The sequence below is a fragment of the Rhinoderma darwinii genome, unplaced genomic scaffold, assembly GCF_050947455.1.
Source record: "Rhinoderma darwinii isolate aRhiDar2 unplaced genomic scaffold, aRhiDar2.hap1 Scaffold_742, whole genome shotgun sequence".
Lineage (NCBI taxonomy): Eukaryota > Metazoa > Chordata > Amphibia > Anura > Rhinodermatidae > Rhinoderma > Rhinoderma darwinii.
The window spans coordinates 1-16,055 of NW_027464304.1; the positions used below are offsets into that span (position 1 = coordinate 1).

The 16,055-nt window shown below is 45.0% G+C and overlaps 5 non-coding genes and 2 pseudogenes across 5 annotated transcripts; all 7 read right to left on the bottom strand.

The window, feature by feature from the left end:
- Window positions 1-879: 879 nt before the first annotated feature.
- On the bottom strand, window positions 880-1,070 carry LOC142730154 (U2 spliceosomal RNA). Its single transcript, XR_012878809.1, has one exon. It is a non-coding gene; the product is annotated as a U2 spliceosomal RNA (small nuclear RNA).
- Window positions 1,071-2,354: 1,284 nt separating this feature from the next.
- On the bottom strand, window positions 2,355-2,545 carry LOC142730248 (U2 spliceosomal RNA). Its single transcript, XR_012878891.1, has one exon. It is a non-coding gene; the product is annotated as a U2 spliceosomal RNA (small nuclear RNA).
- Window positions 2,546-3,837: 1,292 nt separating this feature from the next.
- Window positions 3,838-4,014, bottom strand: LOC142730243 (U2 spliceosomal RNA; annotated as a pseudogene).
- A 6,837-nt stretch (window positions 4,015-10,851) lies between these two features.
- Window positions 10,852-10,971, bottom strand: LOC142730244 (U2 spliceosomal RNA; annotated as a pseudogene).
- A 1,280-nt stretch (window positions 10,972-12,251) lies between these two features.
- Window positions 12,252-12,442, bottom strand: LOC142730260 (U2 spliceosomal RNA). The gene has a single exon (XR_012878902.1). It is a non-coding gene; the product is annotated as a U2 spliceosomal RNA (small nuclear RNA).
- Window positions 12,443-13,714: 1,272 nt separating this feature from the next.
- LOC142730272 (U2 spliceosomal RNA) lies at window positions 13,715-13,905 on the bottom strand. The gene has a single exon (XR_012878913.1). It is a non-coding gene; the product is annotated as a U2 spliceosomal RNA (small nuclear RNA).
- Window positions 13,906-15,209: 1,304 nt separating this feature from the next.
- LOC142730037 (U2 spliceosomal RNA) lies at window positions 15,210-15,400 on the bottom strand. Its single transcript, XR_012878704.1, has one exon. It is a non-coding gene; the product is annotated as a U2 spliceosomal RNA (small nuclear RNA).
- Window positions 15,401-16,055: the final 655 nt, after the last annotated feature.

Genomic DNA, 16,055 nt, shown 5'->3' on the forward strand with positions numbered 1-16,055 from the left:
CCATTATGATGTCAGAAAGCTGGCTCTGGAATCCTGAGGGCTCCACTATGACACGTGCAAAGTTCCGTCTGAACTTTATATAAGACGGTGAGGCTCAGTCAGTCACTCAGTGTTGCCTGAGAGGGCAACACTGCAACAGCCGGCCGCCAGGCTGTCTTTTTTTTGCACAGCTAGTTGCCTCCAGGAGGCCACAAGAGGGAGACAAGGGACTGCAAAATGGAAAATAGGCATCCACCAACTTTACAGACAACTTCTCCTTGCTCCTACAACCTCCATCCTTGCACAGTTTGTTATTCTTCTAGGTAACATAGTAACAAATCCAAATTGCTGCTCTCTTTGTAGGCAAGCAAGGCTTTGTTGCAACTGCAATTCTTACTTCTTCTTGAAATGTAGGGACGACAGTACATTCCATCACATCCATCTAGTGTACACAGGTAGGTCCATTGTGGCGGGCAGGCGAGCGGGCGGGCTGCTTTATTGGCTGTTTGCTGTTCCCCTACTCCACTCCACTATTTGACTGTTGTGCTGCATCAATCAATCAATCAATCAATCAATCAATCAATCAATCAATCAATCAATCAGTGGCTGGCTCAGGTGCAGCTCTTTAACTTACCTAAAAGGGAGGGCGGAGAGAAGACAAGGAAGGTGAATGAGGTGTTCCAATGTGAAATGCCGGAAACACAGAAACACAGACGACACACAACAAGAGGTGGCAATCTATTCATTAATTGCATTTAATCAATGAGCTCATTATCACTCATGCATTGTCCAACAGGTGTTGAAATAATGGGATTAAAAGGGGAGATCCCTTCAGAAAGACAGAAACAATAGCAAAGACAAAAAACACTTTTGGAATCTGCTTTTAGTCAACACATAAGGAAAGGGTGCACCGGTCCTGGAAATACTGCAATACCAGGTCAATGCGTGGAGTGGACAGAGCAAGCTCTATTTCCATCTCCCTGTTCTAAAAATCCATTTAATATATGGTCCCCAGATAGGGGACGTATCAGATATTAAACTGATAAGAACAGATACTACACTTGATCTTAGCCAAAAGGCCGAGAAGCGATAACCCGAACGGGCCGCGCGTTGCCCGAGCCTGCCCGATACTGCTGTTCAGCCCTTGCAGCGATTCAGCCTACTTCTAGGCAATTCCATGGGGCCCTGCAGGCTCACACACTCACAGCTACACGGGAGGTGAATAAAGGCCGGAGAGGAAGCCAGACAGGATTTGCTTCTTTTGCTTGCACCACAATGCAGTGCTGAAAGAGGAGGAATCTACATAAAAACGCCTTCCTGGCAACGCCCAAATGCCCTGCTGCCATGCAGATAAACACTGGCAGCGGCAGCAAGTGCATGCCCACAGCCACCCCTTGTTCCTTCACACCTTGTATCAGCTGTAATCCAGTCCAGTCCAGTGCTGCCTGCTGAGCAGCACTGACCAACACTGCCTGGGCCCAGGCTTTTATCTCTGAGGCCCCATTATGATGTCAGAAAGCTGGCTCTGGAATCCTGAGGGCTCCACTATGACACGTGCAAAGTTCCGTCTGAACTTTATATAAGACGGTGAGGCTCAGTCAGTCACTCAGTGTTGCCTGAGAGGGCAACACTGCAACAGCCGGCCGCCAGGCTGTCTTTTTTTTGCACAGCTAGTTGCCTCCAGGAGGCCACAAGAGGGAGACAAGGGACTGCAAAATGGAAAATAGGCATCCACCAACTTTACAGACAACTTCTCCTTGCTCCTACAACCTCCATCCTTGCACAGTTTGTTATTCTTCTAGGTAACATAGTAACAAATCCAAATTGCTGCTCTCTTTGTAGGCAAGCAAGGCTTTGTTGCAACTGCAATTCTTACTTCTTCTTGAAATGTAGGGACGACAGTACATTCCATCACATCCATCTAGTGTACACAGGTAGGTCCATTGTGGCGGGCAGGCGAGCGGGCGGGCTGCTTTATTGGCTGTTTGCTGTTCCCCTACTCCACTCCACTATTTGACTGTTGTGCTGCATCAATCAATCAATCAATCAATCAATCAATCAATCAATCAATCAATCAGTGGCTGGCTCAGGTGCAGCTCTTTAACTTATCTAAAAGGGAGGGCGGAGAGAAGACAAGGAAGGTGAATGAGGTGTTCCAATGTGAAATGCCGGAAACACAGAAACACAGACGACACACAACAAGAGGTGGCAATCTATTCATTAATTGCATTTAATCAATGAGCTCATTATCACTCATGCATTGTCCAACAGGTGTTGAAATAATGGGATTAAAAGGGGAGATCCCTTCAGAAAGACAGAAACAATAGCAAAGACAAAAAACACTTTTGGAATCTGCTTTTAGTCAACACATAAGGAAAGGGTGCACCGGTCCTGGAAATACTGCAATACCAGGTCAATGCGTGGAGTGGACAGAGCAAGCTCTATTTCCATCTCCCTGTTCTAAAAATCCATTTAATATATGGTCCCCAGATAGGGGACGTATCAGATATTAAACTGATAAGAACAGATACTACACTTGATCTTAGCCAAAAGGCCGAGAAGCGATAACCCGAACGGGCCGCGCGTTGCCCGAGCCTGCCCGATACTGCTGTTCAGCCCTTGCAGCGATTCAGCCTACTTCTAGGCAATTCCATGGGGCCCTGCAGGCTCACACACTCACAGCTACACGGGAGGTGAATAAAGGCCGGAGAGGAAGCCAGACAGGATTTGCTTCTTTTGCTTGCACCACAATGCAGTGCTGAAAGAGGAGGAATCTACATAAAAACGCCTTCCTGGCAACGCCCAAATGCCCTGCTGCCATGCAGATAAACACTGGCAGCGGCAGCAAGTGCATGCCCACAGCCACCCCTTGTTCCTTCACACCTTGTATCAGCTGTAATCCAGTCCAGTCCAGTGCTGCCTGCTGAGCAGCACTGACCAACACTGCCTGGGCCCAGGCTTTTATCTCTGAGGCCCCATTATGATGTCAGAAAGCTGGCTCTGGAATCCTGAGGGCTCCACTATGACACGTGCAAAGTTCCGTCTGAACTTTATATAAGACGGTGAGGCTCAGTCAGTCACTCAGTGTTGCCTGAGAGGGCAACACTGCAACAGCCGGCCGCCAGGCTGTCTTTTTTTTGCACAGCTAGTTGCCTCCAGGAGGCCACAAGAGGGAGACAAGGGACTGCAAAATGGAAAATAGGCATCCACCAACTTTACAGACAACTTCTCCTTGCTCCTACAACCTCCATCCTTGCACAGTTTGTTATTCTTCTAGGTAACATAGTAACAAATCCAAATTGCTGCTCTCTTTGTAGGCAAGCAAGGCTTTGTTTCAACTGCAATTCTTACTTCTTCTTGAAATGTAGGGACGACAGTACATTCCATCACATCCATCTAGTGTACACAGGTAGGTCCATTGTGGCGGGCAGGCGAGCGGGCGGGCTGCTTTATTGGCTGTTTGCTGTTCCCCTACTCCACTCCACTATTTGACTGTTGTGCTGCATCAATCAATCAATCAATCAATCAATCAATCAATCAATCAATCAATCAATCAATCAGTGGCTGGCTCAGGTGCAGCTCTTTAACTTACCTAAAAGGGAGGGCGGAGAGAAGACAAGGAAGGTGAATGAGGTGTTCCAATGTGAAATGCCGGAAACACAGAAACACAGACGACACACAACAAGAGGTGGCAATCTATTCATTAATTGCATTTAATCAATGAGCTCATTATCACTCATGCATTGTCCAACAGGTGTTGAAATAATGGGATTAAAAGGGGAGATCCCTTCAGAAAGACAGAAACAATAGCAAAGACAAAAAACACTTTTGGAATCTGCTTTTAGTCAACACATAAGGAAAGGGTGCACCGGTCCTGGAAATACTGCAATACCAGGTCAATGCGTGGAGTGGACAGAGCAAGCTCTATTTCCATCTCCCTGTTCTAAAAATCCATTTAATATATGGTCCCCAGATAGGGGACGTATCAGATATTATGTTCGGGTACTAATCAGTCTCAACCGGCAGGGATAATACGCTGAGTTCGTACGAAAGGAATCACACCACACAGAGTCTGGTACAAAGCTCCTCACTCAGCATCAGGCGTCACTGATTTATTTATTACACACATTTGTTCTATATCTCCTTTCTCCTGGGGGTGGGTACATGTTATCACACTTTTATAAAAGCACGTATCACTGTAAGCCTCTTGTTACTTTGTGTCATCCTTGGATAGGTTCACCCTTATCTGGTCCTTTAGATATGTCTTCATAGTTCATAGTTTGTTCATACCAGGAAGTGACTTGTTATTTTATTAGTGCGTAGTCCCTGTTCAGGGGCCATCTTGCCACGTATACTTATCTAATCCTATTACTATTGCTTCATCACAATTATGTACACAACTCTATAGTCTATATTTTATTAAAGAAAGAAAATTATTATAAACATTAACTTCTGTCCACTCCATCCTTCACAGTCCCCCCTTTTATCATTATTTTCTTCATTTCTTAACCTAAGTGTGTCCGTGCTCTGGGAAAGGGGAGTAAAAGGATTTTTTCACCAGTTTGAGACGAGCCTCCCCTATTAGGAGACCCCCCTTTGTAGCTGGACTTAAAGAGTCGGTGCACACCCTACACTATCTATTCATCTTCAGAACAATAGTCTCGATAAAGGGTGGTTGTTTTCATGGATGGAGTTGGTAAAAGTCCTTCAATTTCTGAAGAAAACATAAAAGTGGGAGTTACTTCAGTTATAGTTTTAGTCATTAATTTCTTCATACATGGTAATACACAACAAGCAATAACTGCGAAAAGCACTAGAAAGATTAAGATTACAATCCCAATTTGGGCCAGAATTTTCTGCCATCCGGTTAACCATGAGAAATACTGATCCCATGGGTCTGTGAAACCTCAATTTCGTTTTAATTCCTCGGATAAAGAAACAATCTGTTTGATTGCCATGGTTACTTTGCCGTTTGGTCCTGTGTTATCTGGAATAAAAGTACGACAGGTAGTACCTATCATGGCACAAACGCCTCCTTTTTCTGCTAGTATCATATCAAGGGCCATACGGTTCTGGAAAGTCATAGTAGATGTGGGTCCTAACTGGTCAGCTAGACCTTGTAAAGCGTCCCTAGTATAGTTAACAAACCGTTGCTGGTTGTAATAGATATAATTTATCCAATCTACATTTTTGTTAGCTGTGATCATAGGGATTAATGATTCAAATCAAGCTGCTACCTGATCCCGGGCCTTGAATTCATCTGGGACCCCCCTTGGGACTCCTATAGCATCTATATACACATGGGGGTCAAAACTTCCTTTCAGATCTCTTTTTTCCCCTTGTAAATATGTGACTATTTTGAGAGATGGTCTCTTGGGTTTCTAACTGTATACCATTCAATACTCCTAAATATCTCTTAAAATTGTTATCAAGAATACAAAATATCTCCTATTTCTTATTTGGCTATTATTCATACATAATATCATCCCATCAGTTTCTTTTATTACAATCGTAGAGTTGAGCCTCTCCTTGTTGCATCTTTCATAAGTCTTATTTATCATTTCGTTTCTATTTTTACTGGTTGTATATTTCTGTCGATACTGTAAATCTGGTTCATAACAACAAAACCACAGCCCCGGCGTCTCTTCTTGTATGCTAATGTTGGCTGTTTTGTCTATGTGAAGGTACACAGTCCCTCCATGTGGTCCTTTTTTCCAAGTCCCTTCGGTTGTAGTCACATTTGTAGTATAACACGGGGCATTGGCCTTACATGTGTAGTTACCCTCCTTTCTATCCACTGTGGCATTCGCCCACCCTGTCCTGAACTGTTCCAGTGATTCTGTACTGATTACGTGTACAGGAGTAGCAGTTCTGCCTTTTTGTATAAGAGCACACGCAACAACCGCCGCAACAACCGCAAAGATCTTCATTCTTCTGGCTGAAGAACCTTTTTACAATGACTGGCGTGAATCCAGCTTGCCTTTCCTTCGAGCTTCACTGAGGTGCTTGTAACGAGTAGGACTTGAAAAGGACCATCAAATCTTGGGTCTAGACTTTTCCTCACGTGTCTTTTAACAACGACCCAATCTGCTGGTTCTAGCTTATACGTCAACTGAATCAGGACCTGGAATGGAAGCAAATACTTGTGCATGCACCTTGGTCAATTGTTTGTCAAGCGTTGATACATAATCTGTTAGTCTACCATACTGCATTTGGAGCACCTGTGGAAAATAACATCCTAATCTGGGAGCCGACCCAAATAAGATCTCATATGGGCTGAGACCTGTTCTTTTTGTGGGCGTGTATCTTACTGAGAACAAGGCTAATGGTAGACACTCGGTCCATGGTTTCCCGTTTTCTACCATTGCTTTTTGGATTTTCAATTTGAGAGTCCCATTTAGTCTCTCAACCTTCCCACTGCTTTGTGGATGGTATAGTGTATGTAGGGCTTGACTTATGCCTAGAGCTGACAACACATGGTTCATGATTTCACCCGTAAAATGAGTTCCTCTGTCTCTCTCGATCATCTCTGGAACTCCATATCTGCACACCACCTCGTTGATCAGTTTCTTTGCTGTGGCTACGGCTGTAGCTTTGGTTACTGGAAAAGCTTCTGGCCATCCTGAAAAGAGATCAATACAAACAAGCACATACTCCTAGGTACCAACTTTGGGTAGTTGAATATAGTCTATCTGCAGTCTCTGGAACGGATATATAGGTCTGGGTGTGTGCTTCTGTGGTACTTTTACAGTTCTTCCAATATTATGTGTTGCACAGATCATGCATCCTTGTGTAAAACTGCTGGCCATCACACTAAACCCTGGAGCATACCACACCTTGTTTACCAAGTCCATCATTGCCGTTTTTGACTGGTGTGTCTCTCCATGTGTTATTTGGGCCATCATTGGGAACATTGTCTTAGGCAGGCACAGTTTATTCTGGCATTGCCAGAGGCCATCTTTTCGTAGCGTTGCTCCTTGGGCCGTCCACTTGTCTTTTTCTTCTTTTGTTGCTTGTCCTTGAAGTTTTTGCCGTAGTTCCGGGCTTACAGCTGGTCTTGTTTCCTCTGGATCTTTTATCTGACATACGGCTGCTAACACGGGTAGCTTCTGTGCTGCTTGCTTTGCCGCTTCGTCTGCCAGGGCATTTCCTTTTGTCTCTGGTGAACTCACCTTAGTGTGAGCTTTTATCTTTACTACTGCTACTTCTGTGGGTAACATCAGGGTCGCCATCAAATATTTTACAAAGTCTGCATTCTTTACAGGTGTACCTGCAGAGGTCAAAAATTGTCTTGCCCTCCATATGGGGCCATAATCGTGTGCAATCCCAAATGCATATCGAGAGTCAGTGTATATATTTGCTGTCTTTCCTTCTGCATGTTGGCATGCTGCTGCCAGGGCCTTAAGCTCCGCTTCTTGTGCTGAGCGGGACGCTGGTAAGGAGGCTGCTTCTAGGACTACATCTTCGGTGGTTACTGCATATCCTGTAAGAAAAGATCCTTCTACAAAATACCTTGAACCATCCACAAAGAGTATTTAGGTCTGGGTTTTGGAGTGGGGTATCTTTTACATGTGCGAAGCCCACTGTTTCCTGGGCCATAAGGGCCATACAATCATGTTCATCAGTTTCAGACAAAAATTGTGACCATACTTTACCTACGTCTTCTCCCCCTTGCTCCAAAGGCAGTAAGGTAGCTGGGTTCAATGTAGTACAGCGGTGTAAAGTAACCTGCTCAGGGAGAAGAAGCGCACAGATTAATCTCAAATGTCTTGCAGTGGACAAATGCTTAGGTTGTACTTGAGTTAGAATAGCAGTAATATATATATCATGTGGTGGAAATGCCAGGACCAAATCTGAGGCCTTGTTTAACATTGAATTTACAGCAATGATAGCTCTCACACATGATGGGGAACCTCGGGCCACAGGGTCTAGTCTAGCTGAATAATATGCTACCGGGCGCTGCTGTGGTCCATGACTTTGTGTGAGAACTGCAGTGGCATGTCCATTTTGTTCAGTACAGTACAAAGTATATGCTTGCGTAGAGGTACTCCATGGATTGGTGTCACAAGCCGCTACCAAACACAACTCCTCCTCATTCAGCTGATAATCCAGAATACTTTGAGAATCTCACTTTTATCAGGTTCTGCAAATACTTGATTAATACAAAAACAAATAAAAATAAAACATTCCCAAAAACTTTACATCAAATTAACAATGTCCAGACAAGTTTTGTTTTGCCTTCTCCCTCATCTAAATCCATAAAGACTCGTGTGAGTGATGTCACCTCGCCTCCTGTGTAACTTTGCTGGAGGGGGATGGTCTCTTACACATAAACCAAAATTGTACCTGATCAGTTCCTTCACCCTTCCCCCCTTTGTGGACTCTGCGAGAGTGATGTAGCAGAGTTCACAACTACATCTCAACATAACACTAATTTAACCCCTTGTAATGTACAACAGCCTGAAACAAAAATGACTTTTTCCTGACAAACATTTGATCTTTACAATGACATAACTCATGTGTGAAATCAAAAACAAAACAATTGTAGTTAGTTATTCAATAAAACAGAAAATATTATCTCTGATCACATTAATTACTGCAAACCAATAAACAGTATATAAAAATAGGGAACGGTGGGGGGCACATACATTTTCAAAACCCCGTGTCTCACAGTATCTGTAGTTTAATACATCTGAATTAACATCAAAACACATGAAATCTGATCACATCATAACACATAAATATCGTAACTTTTATAACCAACAGCGCTTGCGCAAAAGAGAAGAAATGTATTTAGGTTTGTAGACATTACTGATATATATATATCTCAGCAGTGCATATTGAGATCCCTCTGTCTCATCAGCCCTGCAGACTGCACCCAGTCAGCCCCCCTCCTCCTCCTCTCAAACACAGCACACTTTAGGGGGGAGGGAGGTCACAAACTCGCAGCTTCTCACAATCTTAACACTTTCAATGCCGGCAAAACAACATACGTATCTGCAATCATTTATCACACCATTGTACAGGAATTATCTACGTTAATGTTTAACCGTACAATCTGACGGCCACCATCTCTATATTATGATGACGTGTTGTTTCATCAGTGAACTAAAACTGGAACTTCTGTAAATAGAAAAAACACTACAAATGACAAAATTAACAAGGTGATTATTTCATACTGATTTGGTTGGGCCGGGCGTGGCCACATCCTACGGAGGGGGCTTATAAAATCCACCTTCTTGTGTGAGTACCGGATATAACGGAACAACAGGTTTAGGTGTACCAAGATGGCCTCCTGGGGCGGGGAGTGGTGCCGAAGGCGTGGCATATATGGGAGGATCGGGGCGTGGAAAGTGACATGATACACAATATTCAACTTGGGGCGGGTTCTGTTAACCACAACTGGGACACTCCCACGAAGTTAGAATTCCACCGTCGCCATTATAGGGCGGTGGCTGGACACGTTCTTTGTAATACACATATTTGATGATTTTACCCTTTCTGTCTCGTATTTCTTGCTCAGTAAACTTGTCTTTAGTTATGGCTATGGCTGTTCTTTGCCAAGCTAATGCTTCATCTAACTTTCCTTCGTCACTTAATCTTCCCTTGTTTTCCCTAAGAGCTGCAGCCCATTCTTCCATCTATAAATATGCCACCTATGTGCATAACTTTCTTACTATTTTCTACATTCTTCTTGCCTGTCTCTTTTTTTTTTTTTTTTTAAACACATTAAACATACTGTTCTATATTTAACACCGTCCTGAGAATGAAACCTTATTCTCGATGTTTCTGAACACAAAACACAATTTTTTTTTTATTTTTTTTTAACACAATTATAACTGACTGTCTGTCTCTGTCGTCTTAATGGTATCAACCTATACCCTGCGACCAATTAAATTATTACACTTACACCTGTCGTCTTAATGGTATCAACCTATACCCTGCGACCAATTAAATTATTACACTTACACCTGTCGTCTTAATGGTATCAACCTATACCCTGCGACCAATTAAATTAAATTATTACACCTGTCGTCTTAATGGTATCAACCTATACCCTGCGACCAATTAAATTAAATTATTACACCTGTCGTCTTAATGGTATCAACCTATACCCTGCGACCAATTAAATTATCACACTTATACTTATCACCTATGCCGGCGAGACGCGACTATCTATACTATGATTCTTGGAACCACACAGCGGGTTAACTCTCTGTCGCTGAGAGTGTGGCCGGGATCGACTCCAAATACCTCGGTATCTTATCACCTGCTCACTCTCCCACACGGATAAGAGCCAATATTCATAAACATGAACTTAACCTTACCGTGTTTTATTTGAAGCTGATCAGACTTCCTGGGAGCGTGGCTGGCGATTCAATGTTGAGGCGTCTGGGGGTCGTCGATCACGGACACGGCTTATCCCTCGAGTGTGGCCCCACGTTGGGCGCCAAAATGTTCGGGTACTAATCAGTCTCAACCGGCAGGGATAATACGCTGAGTTCGTACGAAAGGAATCACACCACACAGAGTCTGGTACAAAGCTCCTCACTCAGCATCAGGCGTCACTGATTTATTTATTACACACATTTGTTCTATATCTCCTTTCTCCTGGGGGTGGGTACATGTTATCACACTTTTATAAAAGCACGTATCACTGTAAGCCTCTTGTTACTTTGTGTCATCCTTGGATAGGTTCACCCTTATCTGGTCCTTTAGATATGTCTTCATAGTTCATAGTTTGTTCATACCAGGAAGTGACTTGTTATTTTATTAGTGCGTAGTCCCTGTTCAGGGGCCATCTTGCCACGTATACTTATCTAATCCTATTACTATTGCTTCATCACAATTATGTACACAACTCTATAGTCTATATTTTATTAAAGAAAGAAAATTATTATAAACATTAACTTCTGTCCACTCCATCCTTCACAGTTAAACTGATAAGAACAGATACTACACTTGATCTTAGCCAAAAGGCCGAGAAGCGATAACCCGAACGGGCCGCGCGTTGCCCGAGCCTGCCCGATACTGCTGTTCAGCCCTTGCAGCGATTCAGCCTACTTCTAGGCAATTCCATGGGGCCCTGCAGGCTCACACACTCACAGCTACACGGGAGGTGAATAAAGGCCGGAGAGGAAGCCAGACAGGATTTGCTTCTTTTGCTTGCACCACAATGCAGTGCTGAAAGAGGAGGAATCTACATAAAAACGCCTTCCTGGCAACGCCCAAATGCCCTGCTGCCATGCAGATAAACACTGGCAGCGGCAGCAAGTGCATGCCCACAGCCACCCCTTGTTCCTTCACACCTTGTATCAGCTGTAATCCAGTCCAGTCCAGTGCTGCCTGCTGAGCAGCACTGACCAACACTGCCTGGGCCCAGGCTTTTATCTCTGAGGCCCCATTATGATGTCAGAAAGCTGGCTCTGGAATCCTGAGGGCTCCACTATGACACGTGCAAAGTTCCGTCTGAACTTTATATAAGACGGTGAGGCTCAGTCAGTCACTCAGTGTTGCCTGAGAGGGCAACACTGCAACAGCCGGCCGCCAGGCTGTCTTTTTTTTGCACAGCTAGTTGCCTCCAGGAGGCCACAAGAGGGAGACAAGGGACTGCAAAATGGAAAATAGGCATCCACCAACTTTACAGACAACTTCTCCTTGCTCCTACAACCTCCATCCTTGCACAGTTTGTTATTCTTCTAGGTAACATAGTAACAAATCCAAATTGCTGCTCTCTTTGTAGGCAAGCAAGGCTTTGTTGCAACTGCAATTCTTACTTCTTCTTGAAATGTAGGGACGACAGTACATTCCATCACATCCATCTAGTGTACACAGGTAGGTCCATTGTGGCGGGCAGGCGAGCGGGCGGGCTGCTTTATTGGCTGTTTGCTGTTCCCCTACTCCACTCCACTATTTGACTGTTGTGCTGCATCAATCAATCAATCAATCAATCAATCAATCAATCAATCAATCAGTGGCTGGCTCAGGTGCAGCTCTTTAACTTACCTAAAAGGGAGGGCGGAGAGAAGACAAGGAAGGTGAATGAGGTGTTCCAATGTGAAATGCCGGAAACACAGAAACACAGACGACACACAACAAGAGGTGGCAATCTATTCATTAATTGCATTTAATCAATGAGCTCATTATCACTCATGCATTGTCCAACAGGTGTTGAAATAATGGGATTAAAAGGGGAGATCCCTTCAGAAAGACAGAAACAATAGCAAAGACAAAAAACACTTTTGGAATCTGCTTTTAGTCAACACATAAGGAAAGGGTGCACCGGTCCTGGAAATACTGCAATACCAGGTCAATGCGTGGAGTGGACAGAGCAAGCTCTATTTCCATCTCCCTGTTCTAAAAATCCATTTAATATATGGTCCCCAGATAGGGGACGTATCAGATATTAAACTGATAAGAACAGATACTACACTTGATCTTAGCCAAAAGGCCGAGAAGCGATAACCCGAACGGGCCGCGCGTTGCCCGAGCCTGCCCGATACTGCTGTTCAGCCCTTGCAGCGATTCAGCCTACTTCTAGGCAATTCCATGGGGCCCTGCAGGCTCACACACTCACAGCTACACGGGAGGTGAATAAAGGCCGGAGAGGAAGCCAGACAGGATTTGCTTCTTTTGCTTGCACCACAATGCAGTGCTGAAAGAGGAGGAATCTACATAAAAACGCCTTCCTGGCAACGCCCAAATGCCCTGCTGCCATGCAGATAAACACTGGCAGCGGCAGCAAGTGCATGCCCACAGCCACCCCTTGTTCCTTCACACCTTGTATCAGCTGTAATCCAGTCCAGTCCAGTGCTGCCTGCTGAGCAGCACTGACCAACACTGCCTGGGCCCAGGCTTTTATCTCTGAGGCCCCATTATGATGTCAGAAAGCTGGCTCTGGAATCCTGAGGGCTCCACTATGACACGTGCAAAGTTCCGTCTGAACTTTATATAAGACGGTGAGGCTCAGTCAGTCACTCAGTGTTGCCTGAGAGGGCAACACTGCAACAGCCGGCCGCCAGGCTGTCTTTTTTTTGCACAGCTAGTTGCCTCCAGGAGGCCACAAGAGGGAGACAAGGGACTGCAAAATGGAAAATAGGCATCCACCAACTTTACAGACAACTTCTCCTTGCTCCTACAACCTCCATCCTTGCACAGTTTGTTATTCTTCTAGGTAACATAGTAACAAATCCAAATTGCTGCTCTCTTTGTAGGCAAGCAAGGCTTTGTTGCAACTGCAATTCTTACTTCTTCTTGAAATGTAGGGACGACAGTACATTCCATCACATCCATCTAGTGTACACAGGTAGGTCCATTGTGGCGGGCAGGCGAGCGGGCGGGCTGCTTTATTGGCTGTTTGCTGTTCCCCTACTCCACTCCACTATTTGACTGTTGTGCTGCATCAATCAATCAATCAATCAATCAATCAATCAATCAGTGGCTGGCTCAGGTGCAGCTCTTTAACTTACCTAAAAGGGAGGGCGGAGAGAAGACAAGGAAGGTGAATGAGGTGTTCCAATGTGAAATGCCGGAAACACAGAAACACAGACGACACACAACAAGAGGTGGCAATCTATTCATTAATTGCATTTAATCAATGAGCTCATTATCACTCATGCATTGTCCAACAGGTGTTGAAATAATGGGATTAAAAGGGGAGATCCCTTCAGAAAGACAGAAACAATAGCAAAGACAAAAAACACTTTTGGAATCTGCTTTTAGTCAACACATAAGGAAAGGGTGCACCGGTCCTGGAAATACTGCAATACCAGGTCAATGCGTGGAGTGGACAGAGCAAGCTCTATTTCCATCTCCCTGTTCTAAAAATCCATTTAATATATGGTCCCCAGATAGGGGACGTATCAGATATTAAACTGATAAGAACAGATACTACACTTGATCTTAGCCAAAAGGCCGAGAAGCGATAACCCGAACGGGCCGCGCGTTGCCCGAGCCTGCCCGATACTGCTGTTCAGCCCTTGCAGCGATTCAGCCTACTTCTAGGCAATTCCATGGGGCCCTGCAGGCTCACACACTCACAGCTACACGGGAGGTGAATAAAGGCCGGAGAGGAAGCCAGACAGGATTTGCTTCTTTTGCTTGCACCACAATGCAGTGCTGAAAGAGGAGGAATCTACATAAAAACGCCTTCCTGGCAACGCCCAAATGCCCTGCTGCCATGCAGATAAACACTGGCAGCGGCAGCAAGTGCATGCCCACAGCCACCCCTTGTTCCTTCACACCTTGTATCAGCTGTAATCCAGTCCAGTCCAGTGCTGCCTGCTGAGCAGCACTGACCAACACTGCCTGGGCCCAGGCTTTTATCTCTGAGGCCCCATTATGATGTCAGAAAGCTGGCTCTGGAATCCTGAGGGCTCCACTATGACACGTGCAAAGTTCCGTCTGAACTTTATATAAGACGGTGAGGCTCAGTCAGTCACTCAGTGTTGCCTGAGAGGGCAACACTGCAACAGCCGGCCGCCAGGCTGTCTTTTTTTTGCACAGCTAGTTGCCTCCAGGAGGCCACAAGAGGGAGACAAGGGACTGCAAAATGGAAAATAGGCATCCACCAACTTTACAGACAACTTCTCCTTGCTCCTACAACCTCCATCCTTGCACAGTTTGTTATTCTTCTAGGTAACATAGTAACAAATCCAAATTGCTGCTCTCTTTGTAGGCAAGCAAGGCTTTGTTGCAACTGCAATTCTTACTTCTTCTTGAAATGTAGGGACGACAGTACATTCCATCACATCCATCTAGTGTACACAGGTAGGTCCATTGTGGCGGGCAGGCGAGCGGGCGGGCTGCTTTATTGGCTGTTTGCTGTTCCCCTACTCCACTCCACTATTTGACTGTTGTGCTGCATCAATCAATCAATCAATCAATCAATCAATCAATCAATCAATCAATCAATCAATCAATCAATCAATCAGTGGCTGGCTCAGGTGCAGCTCTTTAACTTACCTAAAAGGGAGGGCGGAGAGAAGACAAGGAAGGTGAATGAGGTGTTCCAATGTGAAATGCCGGAAACACAGAAACACAGACGACACACAACAAGAGGTGGCAATCTATTCATTAATTGCATTTAATCAATGAGCTCATTATCACTCATGCATTGTCCAACAGGTGTTGAAATAATGGGATTAAAAGGGGAGATCCCTTCAGAAAGACAGAAACAATAGCAAAGACAAAAAACACTTTTGGAATCTGCTTTTAGTCAACACATAAGGAAAGGGTGCACCGGTCCTGGAAATACTGCAATACCAGGTCAATGCGTGGAGTGGACAGAGCAAGCTCTATTTCCATCTCCCTGTTCTAAAAATCCATTTAATATATGGTCCCCAGATAGGGGACGTATCAGATATTAAACTGATAAGAACAGATACTACACTTGATCTTAGCCAAAAGGCCGAGAAGCGATAACCCGAACGGGCCGCGCGTTGCCCGAGCCTGCCCGATACTGCTGTTCAGCCCTTGCAGCGATTCAGCCTACTTCTAGGCAATTCCATGGGGCCCTGCAGGCTCACACACTCACAGCTACACGGGAGGTGAATAAAGGCCGGAGAGGAAGCCAGACAGGATTTGCTTCTTTTGCTTGCACCACAATGCAGTGCTGAAAGAGGAGGAATCTACATAAAAACGCCTTCCTGGCAACGCCCAAATGCCCTGCTGCCATGCAGATAAACACTGGCAGCGGCAGCAAGTGCATGCCCACAGCCACCCCTTGTTCCTTCACACCTTGTATCAGCTGTAATCCAGTCCAGTCCAGTGCTGCCTGCTGAGCAGCACTGACCAACACTGCCTGGGCCCAGGCTTTTATCTCTGAGGCCCCATTATGATGTCAGAAAGCTGGCTCTGGAATCCTGAGGGCTCCACTATGACACGTGCAAAGTTCCGTCTGAACTTTATATAAGACGGTGAGGCTCAGTCAGTCACTCAGTGTTGCCTGAGAGGGCAACACTGCAACAGCCGGCCGCCAGGCTGTCTTTTTTTTGCACAGCTAGTTGCCTCCAGGAGGCCACAAGAGGGAGACAAGGGACTGCAAAATGGAAAATAGGCATCCACCAACTTTACAG